A 24,549-nucleotide genomic window follows, 5' to 3' on the forward strand; every position below is an offset into this window, starting at 1 on the left:
CATTCCTTTAATGTTTGACCTTATGTTATTTCTAATATTTCATTATTCCATATCAGTGAATGCTTTTTTTTACATAAGACTGTCTATATCAATGCCCAAAGACTAGAATTCTTGAAAATGAAATTTCTGAGGCAAAGTCTATGAAAAATTTTAAAGCTATTGACTCATGTTGTCAGTTTGCTTAAGAAAGGTGAAACTGAATGGGGCGCCTGGGTGGCTCAGTCGGTTAAGCGACCGACTTCAGCCAGGTCACGATCTCGCGGTCCGTGAGTTCGAGCCCCATGTCGGGCTCTGGGCTGATGGCTCAGAGCCTGGAGCCTGTTTCCGATTCTGTGTCTCCCTCTCTCTCTGCCCCTACCCCGTTCATGCTCTGTCTCTCTCTGTCCCAAAAATAAATAAACGTTGAAAAAAAAAATTTAAAAAAAAAGAAAGATGAAACTGATTCATATATCCCATCTGGCAATGTAGCACAATGACTTACTGTACAATTGAAAGCTTTGAATTTTCTCCTCTTTAAGATCTTTAATTTTTTTTTAATTTTTTTTTCAACGTTTATTTATTTTTGGGATAGAGAGAGACAGAGCATGAGCAGGGGAGGGGCAGAGAGAGAGGGAGACACAGAATCGGAAACAGGCTCCATGCTCCGAGCCATCAGCCCAGAGCCCGACGCGGGGCTCGAACTCACGGACCGCAAGATCGTGACCTGGCTGAAGCCGGACGCTTAACCGACTGAGCCACCCAGGCACCCCTAAGATCTTTAATTTTTATTTATTAGTCTTCAGGATGGTAAAATATATCATGTGTTCCTTACCATTGGTACTTCTTTTTATCTTAATAAGATATTTATTCATGAAATTTGTTTTGTTCTTTTATTTTTTCTATTAAGGCCTTAATTTTTAAATTTATGAATATTAAATATATTATATAGTGTGGGTATTAACATTTTGTCGCAGTTGACCCTTGGACATGTGGAGATGAGGGGTGCCAGTCCTCCACATGGTCAAAAATCTGCATATAACTTTTGACTCCCGAAAAGCTTAACTACTAATAGCCTACTGTTGATCAGAAGCCTTACCCATAAACAGTTGATAAACACATATTTTGTACATGTATTATATACAGAATTCATACAGTAAAGTAAGCTGGTGAAAATAATATGTTAAGAAAATCGTAAGGAAAATACATTTACAGTACTGTACTTTTAAAAATCTATGTGTGAGCGGACCTGTGCAGTTCAAACCCATGTTCAAGGGTCAACTGATATATTAAATTGAAATCAGAATTATTATAAAATTGTTCTACAAATTCTCTTTCTGTTGGCAGTCTTAACCTTGAGATGAATAGATATAATAATACATATACACACATATATTATTTTAGATTTTTTTTTGGTGAGAGGAAAGTTGCAAGATAATAAATTTTGATGTGATTTCCTAGAATCTTAATTTGTAAAAAGTAAAAACGACATGGTTCCTGCTATTAAAGCATTTGTAGTCTTTATTCAAAATGTGAATACTTTCTAAACTACACTCTTCAGAGCTTTCAGTAACCATGGAAAATGTGAGTCCCTTAACATGTTTTCAAATTGTGTATAATTTTATATGTGTATTTAGTATTTTAAACGTTTAACACATAGCTGTCTATATTCTATAAGCTCAAAGTAATATATATAAACTTTTGCTGAAGTCTTTCTGTTTTAATTTCATGTAACCATTGTGTTTTGCAGATGTATGATTGCTGTTACACGCAAACAAATCTAGCTTGGACTTTGGTTTAGGAGTTTTTAATAATTAATGGTAGTCAAATTATAAAATCACTTGAGTTTTAACTATGTTGCTATGATTTTTTTAATGTCATTTTCCCTCTTCTACTGACATACTCTGATAGGATTTCTCAAATATTACTATTGTATGTACAACACTAAAAGGAAAAAAATGTTGTAGACTCTTTTCTCAAAAATTTCATATATATGTATCATTAGAAAGCAGGTATGAATTCAGTTTCTTATACCTCCTATATACCTGTAACTACCACCCCCGCATTAACAAAGTAAAGTACAAACAAAAGCAAAATTACACATTGTCTTGGAGGCACAAGAATTTCTCTGAACATATTCACAGGTTCCTTGGGACCTGTGATCCTGTTTGAGAAGTAGTTCTCTTAGCCACTCTTTGTTTCACTATTTTAATACAACTTTTAAATAATCATCTTGGTCACTAATAGGGAGAAAAACCACAAATGTTTTTAAGGAAACCTGAAGTACATACTATTTTTAGAATTTGCTTTAGGGATTGTGGATCCATTGTATACCAATGTTATTTCATTTGTTTAGAATTTGTTATTCAAGTGTTTTGAATTTATGTTTTTCCTGAAATTTTAGAACCTTTATACATTTCTTGTCTTTATTTTACTATAAATCTTGACCTGAAAAAATCCAGGTTTTAATGTATCTGAGAAATAGAAGTAAAATAAATGGCAGGGATGGAAGTTGGAGGTCCTTTGGATTTGTTCTAGATAGTATTACCCTAATGAGCACCTCAATACATGTTTTCTGTAAAGGGCCAGATAGTAAGGCTCTTTCTGCTTTATGAGCCAGACTCAACATTGCTTTTGTAGTGTGAAGTCAGCTATTGGCAATACACAAATAAATGGGCATGCCTGTGTTCTAATACAACTTTTTTTCTTTCTTCTTTTTTTCTTTTTTCTTTTTTCTTTTTTCTTTTTTCTTTTCTTTTCTTTTTCTTTTTTTTTTTTTTTTTACAAAAATAGATGACGGGCTTAGTTTGCTGACTCCTGTGCTAATGTATATTTTGGATGACACTGCCTATGTGTGACCAAGGACTACTTTGTTTTCAAAAGTTGCAGATCTTGGCAGCTTTTGCCATCAGTACAGTTTATACATTCTGAAAAACCCATCAATGTATCAGTTATAATATTGCTACTTGCTTATTTATTAAGACTTTTTGCCCTACATATCTATCCAACCCTGTTCCTGAGCCGGGGTGTTAGTGATCTTATTCTTTCATGGCCATTAATCTTTCTCATTTTTAGCCCAGTATCCAGGTGCTAGGTTGACTCCAGAAGTGCTCTAATGTCAACAAGGTATAACCTTATCCCACCACTGCCACCCTGTTTGCTCAGTCTGACTTGATAACTCGTTGAGTACTAGTAAACTTCTTTTTCTTGAGATCTGATGGGACTGCAGCCCATTATGCCCAGGCAGAGAATCCTTATGCTTCCGGGTCTGTTCTGTGTAGATCTTGAGGACAGTTATGCTTCTATCAGTTGTCTTCAAATGTCACCACCACACAAGGATTCCTTTCATATTGCTCCTACTACCAGATAAGATAATTTGGAAATTGGTGCTACCCTGGTTCAAATATACATTCTTCTTCATCACCCTGTGGACACTAATTTGGCTGCTATTCACCTTTCTCTGAGATAGCTAATGCCCCCAGCCCCAACTATTCCCATTCCCAGCAATTTTGCATAGGGGCCCATCAAGCCTTAAACCTGAATTCACCTTTATTCTCTTACTTAGTGACAAACATATTAAAGGAGCTATAATTTTTAGATAATACTGCAAGTAATTAGAGGTTTGATATAGGCCACTTTTTCCAATTTTCCATCCCTTCATGCTTCCTTCCATTTTCTTCCCTTCTTTCCTTCCTTTATTCCTTTAGTAATTGATGTATGAAAAACAGAATATATAAAATATTGACAGCAATTCATACTTATTTGCAGCCCACAATTTTTATATTAATGTATTTCTGAAAATGTACTTGAGAGCTGAAATTATACCTTATGGTCAATTCCTGATACCTAAAATTATGGTTCATGCTTGTCTTACTTTCTTCAAGCCCCAAAATCTAGTAGGTAGGTGAGATTCTTTACTGCTTTCGAGTCTAACAGAGATAGAGTTGCACAGCCAGCATCTGAGACAATAAATTTAGGCATCACCCTTTCTAAAATGAAGATTTGGGGCTAGATAACTCCCAGTGTCATCCCTAGTGTTTTACATGTATAAGACTGACCTGCTTGGAGCAGGAATAGGGGAAGGGTAAAACATCTTTGCTTTCCTTTGGAGCATATACCAAGAGGGGCCTAGAAGGCCTCTTTCCAGAAGCCATTATAGGCCCTATGATGAGGCTTTCTTATTTTTGGGTAGCCTGGTATTTTCCAGCATTATTAAAATAGAGGGAGGGAGGAAGGTGACATGAGAGTAACTTTAAGATTAGAGGAAGCTGGGAGCAGTAGGCTGTGTGGACCAGAGGTTCTACCTATTGGTTGAGAAGGGCAAACCTTTGAGTTTGTGAGGTGCTTCTGTGTTTTCCTAGCCTGTGAGCATTCTGTGTCCATTGGTTGAAACCAGACTGTCTCCTTGAACAGTAACATTTCCGAAGCAGTGTCATGACCATTTGAAATCATCATTCAACAAAAGATATAGGAAAAAACCAATCTTAGGAAAGGAAATTATTATAGGGATATCACAGTATAATGTAATAAAATATGAATTTTTTAAGTTGAATGTGTTACAGTTAATGATTGTGTTTTAGATAAACCAGGGATGACATGGAAAGTGGGGAATAGGAATGTTATAGAATGCTAAATTTGAAAATTCTGTGGCTTTTTCAGTAGAAAAGACCATAAACTCTGAGCCTTGTATGAGTTTTCTTAAAAGTAGGAAGAACTGTCTATATGCATTGCCTGGATTATATACAAAGCAAAGCTAAAAACATGAGCTTAGCATTTAATTGATATGTGGTTACTAAAATATATCTGTTATTTGTTTGTTCCAAAATTAAGCACATGGTGTTGTTAAAGCTTTGGGAGTTAGGAGGGGACAAGAGACATTTGTAGCATTATTTCCATTGAGTAGATTTAAAGACATTTATTTGTCTTTATTGTCACATGTTAATAGGTAAATATTTTCTGTTCATCTCCAAATGAAACCTCATCTCTTGCTTTCTCACTCTAGTATTTAATATATCCTTCAGCAATACTAAGCTGTTTTCAGATCTATCACATATACCATGTTTTTTCTCACCTCCAGACCTTTGCTCGAGCTATTCCTTCAATGAAGAATGCATTTCACTTATCTGTGGTTGTTTCTTTCTTACTTATTACTTAAGGTTTGGCTGAGACATCCTGTGAGGCTTCTTTTATCCTTCAGTGACCTAATGGCATCATCCAGTATTGTACTCTCAGCCATGTTAGAGTTTTCTGGAAATATCTAGAGAGCAAAGGTGGTGTTCCCAAGTGACTAGTACAGATCATGGCACATAGAAGTACTTGATGAGTATTTGTGGAATGGAGTATAAATTTAAGAATATCTATACTTATTCTGGTTAATGCTAAGAAAATACTAGTTAATGTTGGTAGAAGTTTTCACTCTATTCATAATAACTGTGAAAAATAGAACTCAAAAGATACACTCTCTGAATATTCATTAATTCGGTACATTTATTGAGCACTTACTTTGAACCAGACACTATAGTAGACATTGACATGTTTAGGAGCTTTGAATGTATCTACATCAAAGAAGTATTTAGAACTCCACATTAAGAGCTACTCAGTAATTGTTAGCCATTTTTGTTATGTTTGATTTTCTTTACAGATTATCATTAGACATAGAGCAAGATACAATCTCCAAGAATTCAGTAAACATCTTATTTCATTTGCCAAGGCATAAATACATTTTTCTTAAGTTCTGATACCTCCAAGCCTTAAGAGATAGATCTGTATTTTATAGATTTATTCCAGATGACTTGTTACTTAAGTAAATAGAATTTAGGATTTCACTCTGTCTGCTTGTCTACAAAATAAACTCATTGAGGGGCGCCTGGGTGGTGCAGTTGGTTAAGCGGCCGACTTCAGCCAGGTCATGATCTCGCGGTCCGTGAGTTCGAGCCCCGCGTCAGGCTCTTGGGCTGATGGCTCGGAGCCTGGAGCCTCTTTCCGACTCTGTGTCTCCCTCTCTCTCTGCCCCTCCCCCGTTCATGCTCTGTCTCTCTCTGTCCCAAAAATAAATAAAAAAACGTTGAAAAAAAAAATTTAAAAAAAAATAAAAATAAAAATAAAAAAAAAAAAACAAAATAAACTCATTGAATTTAGATTCTGTTTTTATTCAAACACGAACTAGAATTAAATAGAAATAGGTGTTGTTCAGGATTACAAAATAATTTCATTCACTTCTTTTCCCCTGTCTTATACTACCCCCTACTTCTTACCCTTCCCACCTATATCCCTCCATCCTCCAAAGCGGACTTAAAATCTCATGGTAACTGAATGCTCATTCTTACTGTCATTTCTCACCAGTGCTCCAAGGAAGTATCTTGCCCTGTATGGGCAAAGGCTTAACAAAAACATTTTCCCCTTCAGCATGAGGGTTTGACCTTCTGTTAACTCTGTTAACTCTCCAACCTTGTATCCTTGGTTATGTGATAAGGGTGGTATATCAGCTGTGTCACTAGATAACATTATTTATGGAAAAAATGTCCCCTAATTGATAAACTTCATCTGTACTGATAGCACTATAAATACTTAGCAGAAAGCCATATCTTTGGGTTTCCTTGAATGTCCCTTGGAGGAATCCTGGAAGCTATGCCTATGGAATTGTTATAAGTGATACTGACTACAGATGGTACATGAGGTGTCTAAGTCAGTGCAACTTCCTCATCTGTTTGATGTGGGTCTATCCTGTACCAAACTCATGATCTAGAAGGCCAGGAAAGAAAGCTCCCAGATGGCTGACTATATGAACCACTCTATGGAGTGCTGCAAGGACCCCTGCAGAAGATGAAAAGCTGACTCTGCCCTGCTGGCAGACATTGGTGCTTATCCTATAACATGCTGGATAGACTGGTGTTCAGAGTAGCCTATGGTTGTCTTGTGAGTCTGTACATCCAGTTGAACCTAAGAAGATTTTTTAGTGGGTCTTGATGATCTGGCTACACTTTGTTTCCAGAATTGTGCTAAGGAGAGATTGTATTGAAAGAATAGAAGCAAAGATCTTGGATTAGTTATTTCATAGTGATGCTGTCTCTTTGTGATCATAGTACTCATGTCTTCTTGAGTTGTAGAGTTCTTTCCACAGTAGTTTGTAGAATACTTAAAACAAATACCTTCTGTTGGAGAAAGTCTGATGTAGTTGTGTGTTGCAATATTTGTTTATTTATCAAATATTTCCACTGATAATGCATTGGTAGTTTCCTTTTTTATTGTTTTTATGCTTCAGGGACCATCTTAAGAGGTGAAGAAATAATGGTAACTAATTAGTACTTTTGGGGTATCGTAATTCACTTTTCACTATATCATTGCTCTGTATACTATATTGATAGATCTTCAGTTATTTTACTTAAAATTTGATCTTTAAAGTCATTTATAAGAAGCTTTTCAGTCCTTGGTCATAATTTTAAGTGATGTGTTGTTACTAGTAGGTAAAGGAAAATATCACAGATTTTTCAAAATTGGGAAAGACTTTAAACCAAAACCCAAATTTTCAGCTAATGCAGGATTCACTCATCTAATTTCTTTTAATGTTACAGAAACAATGTATGTATGTTCTCTTTTGAAAATTTGCTATGTCTGGATAAATAAGAGAAAAGTTTCAAAATGTATAATTCTATTATTCAAAGATACCCACTGGTTAGCATTCATGTTTCTCATTCCAAGCCTTTTATTACTCTGTGTATGTACACAGAGAAGGGGGAGGGAAGGGAAGAAAGGAGGAAGTGAGAGAGAGAGAAAGCAAGATGGATCTATTTCTATTTTAATGGAATCAAAATGTGCATACTGTTACGCAGGCCTTTTTCACTTGATACATCATGAATACGTTTCCATGTCAATACATTTTCATCAACATAATTTAAAATACAGAATAGAGTTCTAAATGGAAGAACCATAATTTATTTGACCAATCCACTATTGTTGGCCTTTATTTTTTTTCCTTTCTGACAGGAATCTCTCTTTTTTAAAAATAAATAAACATTAAAAAAAACTGTAAATGAACATCCAACCAATGCTTTTTGTTGGATTTAATATTTATATAAATGTCAGCTTATACTCTGTTCCTGTGTTTAGCAGCTATGTTGCATTGCTGGATAATAAGGAGCTTGTGGGGAACAAGAGCACGCAGTTCCCATTTATAAAAGTATGACGAAACTATTTCCCCCCTTTCAATGTCTTCATTAATTAATAAAAATACTGAATAGGATAAAAGAACAAAAGTATGTGACACTTCCCTAAAACTTCTTTCTACATTGAATAGCACTCTAGGGGTAAGATTGTTAAGCCAGTGGTGCTCTATATCATGGTGTATGTAATATCCATTTCATTAATTTGATATTGATAGTCTATTTGTTATATACTAATTAATCCCAACATCACTATCCAAAATACCACCAGAATTGTTAGAACTTAACACCATTAAGAGATCTCTTAGAAAAACAAACCAATAAAAATTCCTTAGACAAAATGACCATTGTTTGTTGTCATGGTGGGACCAGGGTTCTTTGATGGAGAAGTTGGTAGGATAAAAGGTATGAGAGTCTGAGGATCATATCTCCTGTTCACATTTTGCCATCTTGCCCACAAGCATATATCGAAAATTTTTTGCTCATTGTATTGTTAGACTTCATGCTATTCTTGTGACCCAACAAATTCTGGATTGTTAGAATTACAGAAAAGTCTGGCAGCTTCACTAGTATAAAAATTGGAAATACAGAAATAACATTAATCAAGATCTTAATACTATTTTCTTTATACAATAGTGTTTTAAAGTGTAAGTGTAAAACCAACACTAATATTACTATAAATTGATAATTCTGAGTAAGGTAGTAATTTAACAAATTAATAGACATACAGGCTAAAATATTGAGAAGCATTTTAATTTAAAGTTAAAATCACTAATATTAGCCTACTAGATTATGATTTCTCCCCCTCTTTCTGACAAATTCCAACTGTCTTACATATGTAAGCATACATAGGTATTTATATATAATGTATTTTTTCTCTGTGTGTATATAAGTAGGTGGTGGATTTATAAATTTGTGCATGTAAATACGTGAATAGTTACCAGAGGGCCAGTTTATTGAAGCAGACATTGGACTAAGTCACTTTATATTTTCATTTAATCCTGCTAATAATCCAATGAAATAGGCCCTATTTGTAGCCCCCTTTTTTATATTTATTTTTATGTTTATTTTATATTTATTTTTGAGAGACAGAGAGCATGGGCAGGGGAGAGGAAGAGAGAGAGGAATAGAAGATCTGAAGTGGGCTCCCCGCTGATAACAGTGAGCCCAATGCAGGGCTAGAACCCACAAACCATGAGATCACAACCTGAGAGAAAGATGGACACTCAACTGACTGAGCCACTCAGGCGCCTCAGCCCCCCCCCCTTTTTTTTTTGAGATGAGGAAACTGACATATAGAGAGATATAACTTGTTCAAGGTTACACAGTCATCAGAAAATAGACCATGGGGCTCAAACTCAGGTCTCTCAGTGTTTTCTGATATGGTAGCCAATATATACATATATGCTCAGTATGTTCCTACACCTGTTTGAGGATATATTTATAAAAAATGATCTGAGATATCTTCTTTCTGATAATTCAGTATTACCCATTTCTCTTCTGAGTCCTTTTAGTCTGGCCTCTGCCTTTCAAATGCCTTTTGTTTTAAACACTTTTCAAGAACAAAGTTTATTATTTTCCTCCTACAAATTTTGCATAGATGTTATGTTAGCTATCTTTTTAGTTGAAAATGGAATAAAAAATTAGCATCCTCTGAGTTTTGGAATCATTAAGTTTTAAAATAATGTTCATGGTGAGTTCTAATACTAAATTTGAAAGATTATGTGAAGAAAATCTTAAAACTTAATTGGAAAGTGCATTTTTACAAAATGTCTCACATGATCAGGTGTTCTCATTATCTGGAGGAAATAAATCATAGCGAAATGCACATGTCTGTACTCCATGTTTTAATCATTGTATGCCAATGTACATTCACCTAGAAAATTTAGTATGCTAACTGAAAGGTAGGTTCTACCTTGCTTACACTCTCCAATATAATAGCATTTCTTGTAGTAGGTATAATGTCTTGAGACCTACTGAAAATTCTAATAACAAACACCTTTAGGTAATGGAACTGGGTAAACCTATATAGTTGCCTGAAATCTGCATACTGTAAGTGAGTCATCATTTAGTTAAAAATAAGTTTACTAAATTGTGCCCTTTTACACTGTGTCATCCCTCAGGATAATATATTTTTAGATGCAAAACAGGTTTCTCTTTTACCAGAAATCAAACATTTAAAAAATGTATATGCCAAAATGCAGACTTTAATCTTAATGGGTAAAACTTCTGCTGTTGTTTTTTAATTTTTTTTTAATGTTTGTTTATTTGGGGGAGAGAGAGAGAGAGAGAGAGAGAGAGAGAGCAAGCCAAGGAAGGGGCAGAAAGAGAGGAAGAAAATCCCAAGCAGGCTCCGTGCTGTCATTGCAGAGCCTGATGCAGGGCTCGAACTCGTGAACTATGAGATCATGGCCTGATCCAAAACCAAGAGTCAGACGCTTAATCGACTGAGCCATTCAGACACCCCAGTTGAATACTTTTAATTCCTTAAGGGGTACATGAATTAGCTGTTGTTTGAAAGCTGAATAAAATGGCATTTGATTTCTTCTGCCAATAGATCATCACTTTTCATGACAGGCGCTTATATTATGAATGTATCAGATTTATTTATTAACTCAAAAGTTTTACCATTCAAATTTTCATATCCCATGAAGAAAGCTAGATTGGTTGGATCTGACGGAGATAGTATTTCCTTTCACCCATGGTAAATGTTTATGTTTGTTTTCTTTAAGCTTTCTAAACAACAGTGATTTGATCAAGAAATACAAATTTCTGTTTTATCTTGTTAATATTCTGGGATACACATATGCAGTTCTAAAGTTTATCCTTTAAACAAAAAGGGTGAGATGGAGTGATAGATGGAATAAATATTCCATCTAGGTTTCTTTGCAAACCCAAGGCCTTAAACCCCTCCCATAGAACTGGCCAAGAATCCTCAGGAAGAAATATTTTAGTTTCTTAGTACCTGATGTAATCTAAATATCCTGCACTCAGAAGAGTGATATTCTCACAGTGATGATTTTTTATTATTGTGTGACAAGAAGATGGATAAGATTAAGCTCCCTACTGGGGTGATAAAATCCGTTTAGAAGAAAAAAAGGTTATGATTGTCTTAATTTTAGATTTACTGGGTTTGGAGAAGAGGGGCGTGAGGTGTAAGTCAGACTGCCCATTAAACCTTTTATCTTGTACAAATAAAACTCTTGGGAGTTAAGGGGAGGGTACATTGCTAAAATTGGTGGATTTGAAGTTAACGTTAAAATATAGTGTCATTGTTTTTCGTAAATTAAATTAAAACTATGTAAAAATGACTTGGTTATCCCTCTGTCTTCCTTGCTCTTACATATAAAAACATTGCTTCAGGGGTTCCTGGGAGGCCCAGTGGTTAAGCATCTGACTTCAGCTCAGGTCATGATCTCATGATTTGTGACACATCCATTTCAGCTCACATCAGGTGAGCTTGAGCCCCACTTCAGGTGAGCACAAGCTGCACATTGGGTGATCACGAGCCCCACTTTGGGTGAGCTCAAGCCCTGCTTTGGGTGAACATAAGTCCTACTTCAGGTGAGCCCTGCTTCTCTCTCTCTGCCCTTTGCTCGCTTGTACCCTCTCCCCCCAAAAAACAAATACAAACCCAAGAACATTGCTTCAGTGGAAGCAACTTAAATATCCATTCCGAGGATAGTTTAAATACATACAGCACTTTCTTATAATGGCATACTGTATAGCCATTTCATTACTTTTTAAAGTTTATTTATTTATTTTTAGAGAGAGGGGAGAGAGAGAGTGGGTGAGGGACAAAGAGAAAGGGAGAGGGTGAATCCTAAGCAGGCTCCGTATTGTCAGCACAGAGCCCATTGTGGGTCTTGATCTCACAGACTGTGAGATCATGACCTGAGCCAAAATCAAGAGTCAGATATTTAACCAACTGAGCCACCCAGGTGCCCCTGTAGAGCCATTTTTAAATGGCGGATGTAGACTATATTACAATAACCAAGACATGGAAACAAGTGTCCATTGATAGGTGAATTGATAAAGAAAATGTGATCATCTCTCTCTCTATATATGTATATCGATATCTATATAGATATATATGTAGATAGATATGTATATGTATATATTATATATAGTGTGTATATACTAAAGTATACATGTGTATACACACACATACAAAAATGAAATATTTAGCCATTAAAAAGAAGGAAATCCTGCCATTTGTGATAATGTGGATGGACCTTGAAGGAATTCTTCTAAGTGAAATAACTCAGACAAAGAAAGCCAAGTGCTGTATGATCTCACTTCTATGTAGAATTTAAAACAAACGAACAAACAAAAACAAAAGAACAAACTCACAGATACAGAGAACAGATTGATGGTTGCCAGATGCAAGGGGGTGGGGATGGTGCTATAAAATGAGTGAAGGTGGTCAAAAGGGGCAAACTTAGAGTTATACATTAGGTAAGTTCTGGGGATGTAATGTACAGCGTGGTGACTGTAGTTAATAATACTGTATTGTATGTTTCAACATTGCTAAGAAAGTAGATCTTAAAAGTTCAAAAAAAATAGGTTCTCAAAAACCTATGTGCAGTGATAGATGTTAACTAAACTTATTGTGGTAATTACTTGCAATATATACATATGTCAAATTATTATAATTATTAATATGAAAATGACATATTTAAAAGTAAAAATTAGTAATAATTATTGAGCACTTATACTCTGGGTACTATTCTGAACAATTAGCATGGAATATATCTCATATCCTCAATAACCCATGAGATAGGTACTTTTAAGTATGATTTACCATAGATAAAGAAAAATAGCTTGCCAAAGTTCACCTGGCTATTAAAAAGAAAAGTTAGGTTATGGATCCAGAAGTATGACTCCAGAGCCAGTGCTATTAACTATACTATATAAATCTTTGTTGCTAATATGGAAGTATTTATTATTTATAAAAACAACAGGGAAAAATAATATACAATATATAATATGATTCTATTTGCATGAAATTGTTGACCCTGGTAATTTTGGCTTATAAGATATCAGATAATTGTTTTCTTCTTTGAATTTTTTTATAATTAGATTTATGATTTTTCCAATCAGAAAAAGTAAATAAAGCTTTGCGTTTTGGAAACAAACTACTGCGCAAAGTATCCTCTCTTTCATTTTTTGGTTTGTGTTTCTTCCCTTCCCCATCAATCTTGGTGCTTTAACTTCTACTAAGCATCAGTAACACTGCTTAGTCTGCTTACCTTCAAGTCCCTCATTGTTAGAAGCACCTTTTATATTTGTAATTTGTGTGTATCTTTTTTTTTTCCCTTTGGATGCTTCCTCTTTCCTTTGTAAACCTCTGTATAATGTAGCTTGGTGTTTATTGGACTTCTAATAAATATTGAAGATGAGGAAAAAAACAAACGTGAGCTTTCTGATTAAACAGATTTATAGGTATGCTATTTCTTTTTAAAAAGAGTAGTGGGTATAACTGTAAAATAATAAACCTCAATGGAATAGAACTTTTTACATGAGGATATGGCAGTAATGATTTGGAAATGATCGCGAGTGGCTTAAGGAATGCTGACCTCCTACTTCCCTCAGATTCTTGTGTTATACAAGGGGGTTGAGAGAATAAAGCTTGCTTCCTCTAGAAAGATCCACCAGAAAAAGGTGTTCTCTGGGTTTCTACTAAGGCAAATAGGTCTCTAGAGGGAGCATTTTGTCAAGATGATGAGGTAAAGGGGATTGTAAATTGTTAATTGGTGATTATAGTATCAGTAATAGAGGTACAGTAGAAAAAACATTACAGGAATGGATTATTTAAAAGGTAGCTCAGTGAAGAAGCCCAGAGTAGAACGAGGCAACTAAGGAAGACTGTAGATGACTCTAGAAGAGAGGTTTCTGTTTCAGGGAGTAGCCAAAGATGACAGGGCTATAGGGCATACTGGGGTAAACTAGATTTAATCAGGTTTGTTTATTTGCTGTTGTTTGGTAATGACAGTCAGAAGTAGAAACTGATTTACACTGTTTGAAATCAGAATGAGAGTCTAGAACCCTGCCCACTATACCTCTTTTCCTTGTCTGATCTCTATCTCATTGCTCTTCTTTCCTAATGCTCTAGACTAGGCTAAGAGAAATGGGAATAATTGTTCTGAGAGGGTTAGAACATCAGCTATTAGAACTTTTCTCATCTATAAATATTTTTATATGTATATCTAAAAGACAATTCAATTTAAAGAAACCACAATGCCATTACTACACTTTAAAAAGTTAGACATAATCCTAATTATCATTGTACATCAGTCAATTTTCAGATTTTTTTCAATTGCATTAAAATTACGGCTGTGTGTGTGTGTGTGTGTGTGTGTGTGTGTTATGGCTGTTTGTTTGAATCAAGGTCTAAATAAGATCCATACATTGTAATTAGTTGAGGGTGCTCATGTTTCTGTATCTATAGGTTTTCTCCCTCAGGATTAATAATTGATTAGACTTATATGTATAATTTCTCTAACCATAGAGATCTTAGAAAATAACAATGCATATTGTAGTGATTATATTTATAAGAAAGTACTTATTGAGGTTTTTTACACAGTCCTCACATAAATGCATTAACAATGAAAATAACTAGTTTGCAAGAAATCAAGAACCACTAGTAATTATCCAACTTATTTCATTGTAAATAACATCTATGTAGTTGTTTTCTTAATTTGCCCTACAAGTGTGGTCTTAGAATGTAAATATTATCTTGATTATACTATCTTGGTTAGGAAAACAGGTCACAAAAATGGAATAATTGGTGATTTATCCCAGATTACCCTTAGAAACTAGTTTGAAAACTCAGAGCCCTTGGTTTCTTAGCAGAGTGATAAAAATGCTTTTGTCTTTCTGCTGTGTACTGCAGACAGGCGTGAGTTTTAAAATAGTTTGCATACAACCTGAACATAAGAATGTGATTGGTAGTGTATCAGTCAGGCTAAGCAATATTATGAGGTAGTGAGAAATAACCACAAAACCGCAGTGGTCTGAAACAATAGAGGTTTATTTCTTATTCTCTTTGCATGTCCATCATGGTCAGAGGTATCTATGCTCATAATAGTCACTTAGGGACCTAATGGAGCAGCCACCATTCAATCATTGCTGATCATCACACTGAAAAAAGAGAAAAAAAGAGCCCTGGAAGGTCTTACATCTACAATTAAATGTCCTAGCCTATAAGTCACAAATCCAATCACAAGGAGGCTGGGAAGTTAGTTTTCTATGCAACCTCAGAGAGAAGAACCAACTATTGGTGAACAGTACATATAACTAATCCTATAAGTAATAATTCTGTTACCCGACTGCTAACAGATTTCTTCATTCATTTCTTCATTCATTTGTTCATAAATCAAATATTTAATGAATGGCTGCTATGTGCAAATCACTAGACTAGACAATAGAAATATTAAAATGAATAAAATACATTCCATCCCTTCTCTCCAGGATCTCATAGTCTGTTTATTTTTATATCTTAAAAAATTGAAGTTTTCTTCAAAAAATAAGGACATAAGTATACTGTTAATTCTCTTCCCTTATTTTACCCCTTCTCCCACCCACTTCCCCTCTGGTAACCATCGGTTTGTTCTGTATGCTTAAAAGTCTGTTTTTTAGTCAGTTTGGCTATTTTAAATAATGCTCCATTAAACATAGGGGTGCATATACCCCTTTGAATTAGTGGTAATGTATTTTTTGGATAAATACCCAATAGCAGAACTACTGGATCATAGGGTAATTCTATTTTTAATTTTTTGAGGAACCTCCCTCGTGTTTTCCACAGTGGCCACGCCAATTTGCATTCCTGCCAACAGTGCAAGAGGGTTCCTTTTTCTCCATATCCTCACCAACACTTGTTTTTGTTTTTCTTTTCTTTTTAGCCATTCTGACAAGTGATACCTTAGTGTGGTTTTGATTTGCATTTTCCCTGATGATGAGTGAAGTTGAACATCATTGTATGTGTCTGTTGGTCATCTGTATGTATTCTTTGAGCAATATCTGTTCATGTCTTCTGCCCAGTTTTAAATCAGATTATTTGTTTTTGAATGTTGAGTTATAGAAGTTCTTTGTGGATCTTGGACACTAACCCTATATCAGATATGTCATTTGCAAATATCTTCTCCCATTCAGTAAGTTACTTATTAGGTTGTTGGATGTTTGCTTCCCTGGGCAAAAGCTTTTTATTTTGTAATAGTCTGAATAGTTGGTTTTTTTTTTCTTTTGTTTCCTCAGAAGACATATCTATAAGGATATTTCAGAGATCAGTGTCAGGGAAATTACTGCCTGCCCCCTCTTATGGGATTTTTGTGGTTTCAAGTATCACATTTAAGTCTTTAATCAATTTTGAGTTTGTTTTTGTGCATGGTGTAAGAAAGCAGTCCAATTTCATTCTTTTGCATGTAGCTGTTCAGTTTTCCCAACACCATACATATCTTGAAGAGACTGTCTTTTTACCATTGCATATTCTTGCCTCTTATGTCAAAGATGAATTGACCATGTAATTGCGGGTTTATTTCTGGGCTTTCTGTGCTGTTCCGTTGATCTATGTGTCTATTTTTGTGCCAGTACCATACTGTTTTGATTATTACAGTTTTGAATATAAGTCTGGAATTGTGATACCTGCAGTTTTGTTTTTCTTTTTCAAGAAAGCTTTGGTTACTTGGGGTCTTTTGTGGTTGCATAGAAATTTTAGGATTATTCTAATTCTGTGAAAAATCTTATTGGTATATTGATAGGATTGCATTAAATCTTTAGATTGCTTTGGGTAGTATAGACATTCTGATAATATTTGTTCTAATCCATGAGCATCAAAGTTTTAATATTTTCAGAGTAGAGGTTTTTCACCTCTTTGGTTAAGTTTATTCCTAGGTATTTTATTTTTTTTGGTAGAGTTGCAAATGGGATTATTTTCTTAATTTCTCTTTCTGCTGTTTCTTTATTAGTGTGTAGAAATACAGTGGATTTCTGTATATTGATTTTGTATCCTTCAACTTTACTGCATTTATCAGTTCTAGCAGGTTTTTAGTGGAATCTTTGTAATTTTCTGTATATATATAGTATCTTGTCATCTGCAAATAGTGAAAGTTTTACTTCTTCCTTACTAATTTGTATGCCTTTTTATCTCTTTTTGTATTCTGATTGCTTTAGCTAGGATTTCCAGTCCTTTGTTGAATAAAAGTGACAAGAGTGAACAACATTGTCTTGTTCCTGACTTCAGGGGAAAGCTCTAAGTTTTTCCCCATTGAGGATGATGTTAGCTGTGTGTATTTCATACATGGAATTTGTTATATTGAGGTATATTCCCTCTAAACCTACCTTGTCTGAGGGTTTTTATCCTGACTGGATATTTACTTTGTCAAATGCTTTTTCTGCATCTGTTGAAATGATAATATGATTTTTATTCTTTCTCTTAGTGATATATCATGTTGATTTGCAGATATTGAACCACCCTTGCTGATCTGATACTACATTTCTATGGAAATATAAATGTTTTCCTGTGTTGTTGGAATGGTGATTTTTATTGGTATTTGAGTGATCTTGTTGTTACTGGGCACTGGAGACATGAAGTACCTATTCAATTTGCTGCACAGTTGATTACAAGATGGTCAGTCTCCTAAAATGTGTATATGCAGATATTAAGTAATTATTTGTCAAGAACAGGAAGTAAAACAACCATGAAGATGTCTGTGTCCTCAAAGAAATAAGACCTAAACTTTATGGACTTCAAAAATCAAAATCAGGGGCACCTGGTTGGCTCAGTTGGTTAAGCGTCCAACTTCAGCTCAGGTCATGATCTTGCAGTTCATGAGTTTGAGCCCCACACATTGGGCTCTGTGCTGACAGTTTAGAGCCTGGAGCCTACTTTATGTGTCCCCCAATCTTTCTCTCTCTCTCCCTCAAAAATAAATAAACATTAAAAAAATTAAAATAAAAAAAATTAAAATCAGTGAATGGAAATACACATAAAAGTAGATTTTAAAAATTTTCTGTACTATGGACTGAGCTATATTAAGGAATATAATTTTAGTTATTTTTTAAACAGAACAAGAGACTGTAGCTCAAAGTATATATAGAGTTCAAAGACTATATGTAGATTCCCTGCTATGAATGAGGCACTTGAGATACAAGGACAAGTGAGAATCACCCCAGATACTCAAGTTCAACATAAAGGAAGAGTGTATTCTGATTCAGTTTGAGAGGAATAGGATTGTATAAAAACAAATCTGGTTTATTCTAAACCAGAGTCAAAGCCTCCAAAATATGTAGCTTTCATAGCATGAGAGAAAAGATGCCTTAAGCTTATACTTGATTCACTCTTGTATTGACCACCAGAGCTCAATTCAGTTAGATCCTCATTTTTTTTTTCTTGCATGTTCGATTATAGCCTTTACCAGATTCCACACCAGTTTTACAGTCTACTTAAGGTATTCTGATAGGTGAAATGTAGATTGTCAGTGCCACAAACACCTGTTTAACAACAGTCTGTGGAATTCTAGTCTTGATCAAGGTCAGCTTCTTTCCTATTGAGTCACTTATAAGAATCAAATTGTTATAGATGAGGAGAAAATCCTCCTTCAGATCTGGTGTTCAGAGCTTGAACCCTTAAAACATTACTCTCAACTATTTCACAGTCACTGAAGTTTATTTTTGAACAATGAGCAAGCATATTTTTCAAAGTGATTCCTAGGGTTCTTTCTAGTGTTAGGACTGATTGTGACCAGATGACAGACGTGGCTCGGGTCTGTGGATCTGAGTAACTCTAATCAGGTTCTGAGCTTGTATACTGAATAGCCTGCAGTATCCACTGGGTGCAGTTGACTTACATGTCAGGCTGGCATAGTATTTTGCCAGCTTTCTGTTTGTTTTAGGACTGACAGATTACTCAGAGTAGACTGAATGCACTAGCGTTTACTATGGATTTTGTATGATCCATTTCTCATGACTATTGACTGCTGCTATATGTAATTCTGAGATCATCATTTAAAATCGCCTTTTTCCTTATGTAGTCATTTTATTATTAATTTCCTTAAACTGAACTGCCCTACAGCTTATCAACCACAAATGTACCATTATATAACAAGGTCATATGACTGACTTCACTTTCTACTGTAGCTAAAGTAATCCAGTTTAAGTATATGTTATCCTTCATACTTCTTTTATTTATTTTGAGAGACAGAGAGAGACAGAGCACAGGTGGGGGAGGGTCAGAGAGAGAAGAAGACACAGATTCCCAAGCAGGCTCCAGGCTAGCACAGAGCCTGACACGGGGCTTGAACTCACAAACCATGAGATCATGACCTGAGTGGAAGTCAGACACTTAACAACTGAGCCACCCAGGCGCCCCCCCCCCCATTGATACTTCTTTTAACACACATGCTTTGACCCTTTCATCTCTCTGATTTCTACATTACAAATTTAGCTTTTTTCTTGATTATTGTGAACTTCTTTTGGTTAATGCTAATTACAAATGTAATTTTCACATAACTGAGTATCATAGCTATAACTTGGAATTAGTCAATAATCCTGCTATTCTGTTGGAAAATTTAACACTATAAAAGAATTAGTGCATAAATTGTTTTGTCATCAAAATATTTTATCCATGGAGATGAATGCTACAGAGACTGGAACAAACGACCCCATAGCTAACCTTCTTAGACATGTTTATAGAAAAATAATGTTTAATATTGTTAACTCATCTCTTCCATGTATTCTTCATGTATAGCTTTTCTGTCTTCATTTTGAGTAATCCATTGAAATACATTTCCGGGTCAACATCATTAAAGTTTTTAAAACAATATTGAAATGATCATGTGTTTAAAGTTATTCATTACCACTTATACCACTTCTAATTCATAAAATGCTTACTTGAAATGTCAGCGAATTATGAGTAGTTTGCATTCTGTCTTCTAATCTCAAAACCACTGCCTTTGTATCGCCAACATTTTGGGTACTAGGTTTAGCCTAGCCTCATTCAACCTGTCTTATATCAGTGATTGACAGATGTTTTAGAGGGTAACAGTAGTGTTGGCAGTAATAACAGCCTCTGAGGAGATTGTTGTAGTCAGTTTTGCTAATAAAAACTAGAGAAAGTGAAGCTTCATAGAATCTTCATGGTTAGTGAGTGAATACAGAAAATACACCATCTTTTATGTACCTGAAATTCTCAAGTCTGAGAGGCAGTCTCTTCTCATTCACTTCATCCCCATCTCAAGTATAGTTGTGACCACCCTCATCTCTATTAAAAACCTATATTTGCCTATTTTCATTAGTATCCAGATCCCTGAATCTAGTTAATTTGATAAATCATGTTGTCATGCTAGTAAATACTACTTTTTTTTAGTGGATCTTTTAGAATTAAAACAAAGTGAAAACAAAACAAAAAAAAAACACCCCTCATTGTGTAGAAGAAGTGTAGAGTCAAGGTAAAGGTACAGTCTGGAGACATAGAATTAGTGGATTAATCTATTCCTCAAGTAGAGTAGACAGGTATCATATGGAGGCATACCCATTTTATTGTGCTGCACTTTCTTGCTCTTTGCAGATACTGAGTTTTTTACAAATTAAAGATTTGTGAGTTGAGCAAGTCTGTTGATGCTGTTTTTGCAATAGCATTTTCTCACTTTTGTGCCTCTCTGTCACATGTTGGTAATTCTCACAATTATTACAACTTTTTCATTATTGTATTTGTTATGGTGATCAGTGACAATTCACTGAAAGCTCAGATGATGTTTAGCATTTCTTAGCAATAAAGTATTTTTCAATTAAGGCATATACATTGTTTTTTGGACATAGTGGATTGCACACGTAATAGACTACAGTATAGTGTAAACATAACTTTTATATGTACTGGAAACCAAAAAAAATTATTTGACTCACCTTATTGAGATACTGCTTTATTGCTTTGGTCTGCAACCAAACATACAATCTCTCTGAAGTAGGCCTGTACTAAACTTATTTATGAGTAAGCTATTGTCAAGCTGAGACATTTATATCATGTAATGCAAGTGATTTATTAAAATCATAGTTCTTCAGTAAAATCAGTATATATGGAAATTCACTCTATTCTGTATTTAGTTTTTTAAAGACGTATTTACAGATAACTTTAAAAATGATCCAGAAATGTTGAGTCATGAGAGATGCACAAGTTTAATTTGGATAAATATTCTTTTCTTTAAAAAAATATGATTCTTCAGTTTTCTGAACTTTTGAGTTATATGTTTAGAAACTGATATTTTCACTAGTTGCTAAATAAATCTTTATTATTGAAAAATCTCATCAATTTTCTCATTAACTTTATTCAATAACAAATCCAAAGTAGAAATTGTGGTAATATAAATACAACATTTTGCTGTATATACTAATGCTTTAAAAAAATGTCTAGCATCAGATTTTGAACCTAGCATTGTTTAGACTTAAAATCTTCAGTATTAGACCTCAATTTAAAGACTAGTTATGCTTAAAATAGACTTTTTTTTTTAAGAGCATGGGTGTTTTATTATTTTTTTTAATGTTTATTTTGAAAGAGAGAGAGAGCGTGCAAGCATAGGAGGGGCAAAGAGAGAGGGACACACAGAATCCGAAGCAGGCTCCAGGCTTCAACCTGTCAGCACAGAGCCTGACAAAGGGTTTGAACTCATGGACTGCAAGATCATGACCTGAGCTAAAGTGAGGTGCTTAAAAAAAATAATAAAAAAATAAAATAAAATAAAGTGAGACGCTTAACCGACTGAGCTACCCAGGTGTCCCTTAAATAGACTTTTTGTTTCATTCTTAAAGTTTTTATATGGTTTGGGAGAAAGATAAATACATATGTTCCTAATATGTGGTCTACTAATTTTAAAAGTAAAAAGTTATGAAGTAATGAAAAATGTTTAAAATAAAATTAAAAAATCAAATTTATTATATATTGTATTGCAAATATGTAAACATATAGCTATTTAATCATGAGAAATATTAGAAGAAAATGTATCAAAATGCTGTAATAAATTGCTAATATTAGGGCCTTTTTTCCTTCTAGATTCCAATATTTCTATAACATGGTTGTTACTTTTATGATGAGAAGGATAAATATGTTTTTGTAAAATGCAATAAAGAAAACTAAGATTAAATACAGAAAAGCATTTGCTGCTTCTAATTATGGCAAATGTTTCAAAGGCACTTATATTAAATATAAGGATAGTTCATATACCTAAAAGACTGTACTATCTTTAGAGTATATTTCAGCATAAGAAGCAACTCACAGCTCACAGTGTCAGGGTGCTAGGCAATCTTCAAAATTAGTATCAAATAAGTTTTAGTATAAGGGGTCAAATAAACATTTACTTATTTATTATCTTTCAAACCTTCTCATTTCCCTAAACACTTACAATAAAGACTATAAAGGTGGAGTTCTTGTCTGTCTTTTCAAATTGTTATATCCCTAGTATTTAGAATAATATCTGGGACATAGCTTAATAAGTGTATGTTGAATGAATGAATGAATAAATGAGTGAATAAGTAACAAATGAGAGAGATATGCAATTAACTCCTAATTAACTATGTACAGATAGTTCCAGTCTAAATAACTTATGTTCCCTATTCCCTCACCATCTCACTTTGTTTAAGCTATTAAACCAGAGGAATATGAAACTGGATTAAAGATGCCTTGAACTATAGAGAATATCGCAACTTGGGACCAAGCAAGATCAACCTTGATAAGGAGTTATATCCCCCTCACTCACAGCAAAACATGTGGCTCTAACGGAATGAGATACAGTAGTAGCAGAGAAGTGATAGGTATATCCCATAATCCTGGTCTGCTTTCCATAAATTGACCCTGTATTGCAGCACAACTCAAGGTGGCCCCCACTCTGTGCATACTTAGATGACCTGATGCAACCTACTCTTGGGGTCTACCCCAGAATCACAACTTTAGCCCTTCTGTTTCTTCCACATGGTACCTACTGCACTGTAACTCGTAGTTTTGTGGGGGAGTTCCTGGTATCTTAGAACAAAACTATATAAAATATAAATAGCTGCTCATTTGGAAAGTGATTGCATTAGTTTAATTGGTAAATCATTTAGTCTTGCTCATGACCAGTATACTCATTATTTCCTTTCATTCACTTCAGCATGATTCTATGTAAATGATCTTTAGCCTCTTCTGAATCTTCTGCTTTCATTTATTCTGTAGCCTTATTCTTTTTGGTTGTCTCCTTCCATATTTTCCTCTTTGAGAAAATATTTCACACTTCTTATGCAAAATCAGAGGCATTTCTCATGGATCCTTTAGACTCTGAGACCGCATAATTTTCTTTCTTTAGCCCTAGACCTCTAAAGTTTTGGGCTAAAACTGCTCTCTCCAGAACTGCTTGAATGTTTATGTGATAGCATCTGTCACTTCGAGTTCTGAGTTTTCCAATTCTTGTCATTCTGTGTCTCCTGTAGTATCTTCCCCTTTCTAGAGCATATATGCATCTTGCTATCACAGTTTTTTCAAGTCTGTTCCTTTTGGCTCTGACGGGTTCTCTAAACTCCCCAGGTCTCTACCATTTTCCCAGGGCCACCAGCATCTCATTCTGGATTGTTTTTCCTCTTAGATGGTTATATTTCTCATTATTTATCTTTTGACCTTTTTATATCTTCTCTGATTGACATTAGCACATTCACTTATTCAGTCATTTAACAGGTATTTATTGAGTCACTACTATGTACCAGAGCCATTCTAGGTGTTAGGATAAATGGTAAATAAACGTAGCTGTCCAATTGAAGCATAAAACATTAAGCTCACACATCTACAACTATTACATTTATATTACTGAATCTGCATGTGAGTTCAGGGGAAGGACACTTTTATTACATAACTTCCTGTACATTTGCGACCCAAAAAAGAATAAAATAATCTTACCTGCTTGCTGGTAGCTTTGGCACAATTTCAAGACCATTTGGCATGTTTCCAACAAAATGAGTATGTTATCCTCTATAAATGTCTCAATAATTATAACCTAGGGGCGCCCGGGTGGCTCAGTTGGTTAAGCGTCTGACTCTTGATTTTGGTTCAGGTTATGATCTCATGGTTCATGGGTTTGAGCCCTGCATCAGGCTCCATGCTAATAGCATGGAGCCTATTTGGCATTCTCTCTCTCCCTCTCTCTCTCTGCCATTCCTGCACTCTCTTTCTCTCTCAAAATAAATAAATTAATTAAAAAAATAAGTAATTATAACTAATATTTATTAGGCATGTGTTTCTTGCCCATTATTGGTATTATTTCCTTTTATCCTCATAACAAACTTATGAGGAAACAACCACAAAGAAGTTAGTTATTTGTTCAAAGTTATTAAGATACCAAGTGAGAAAATGGGATTTCAAATCCAAGTCTGTTTGGTCCCAAAACCTGAGCTCGATTCTCTC

General features: G+C 34.6%; 1 protein-coding gene across 3 annotated transcripts in view; it reads left to right on the forward strand.

Annotated features, from left to right (window-relative positions):
• Nucleotides 1–24,549, forward strand: part of MBD5 (methyl-CpG binding domain protein 5) — a 447,015-nt gene that overhangs the window by 42,515 nt on the left and 379,951 nt on the right. The window lies entirely within an intron of this gene.

The sequence above is a fragment of the Prionailurus bengalensis genome, chromosome C1 (genome assembly GCF_016509475.1).
Source record: "Prionailurus bengalensis isolate Pbe53 chromosome C1, Fcat_Pben_1.1_paternal_pri, whole genome shotgun sequence".
Classification (NCBI taxonomy): Eukaryota; Metazoa; Chordata; class Mammalia; order Carnivora; family Felidae; genus Prionailurus; species Prionailurus bengalensis.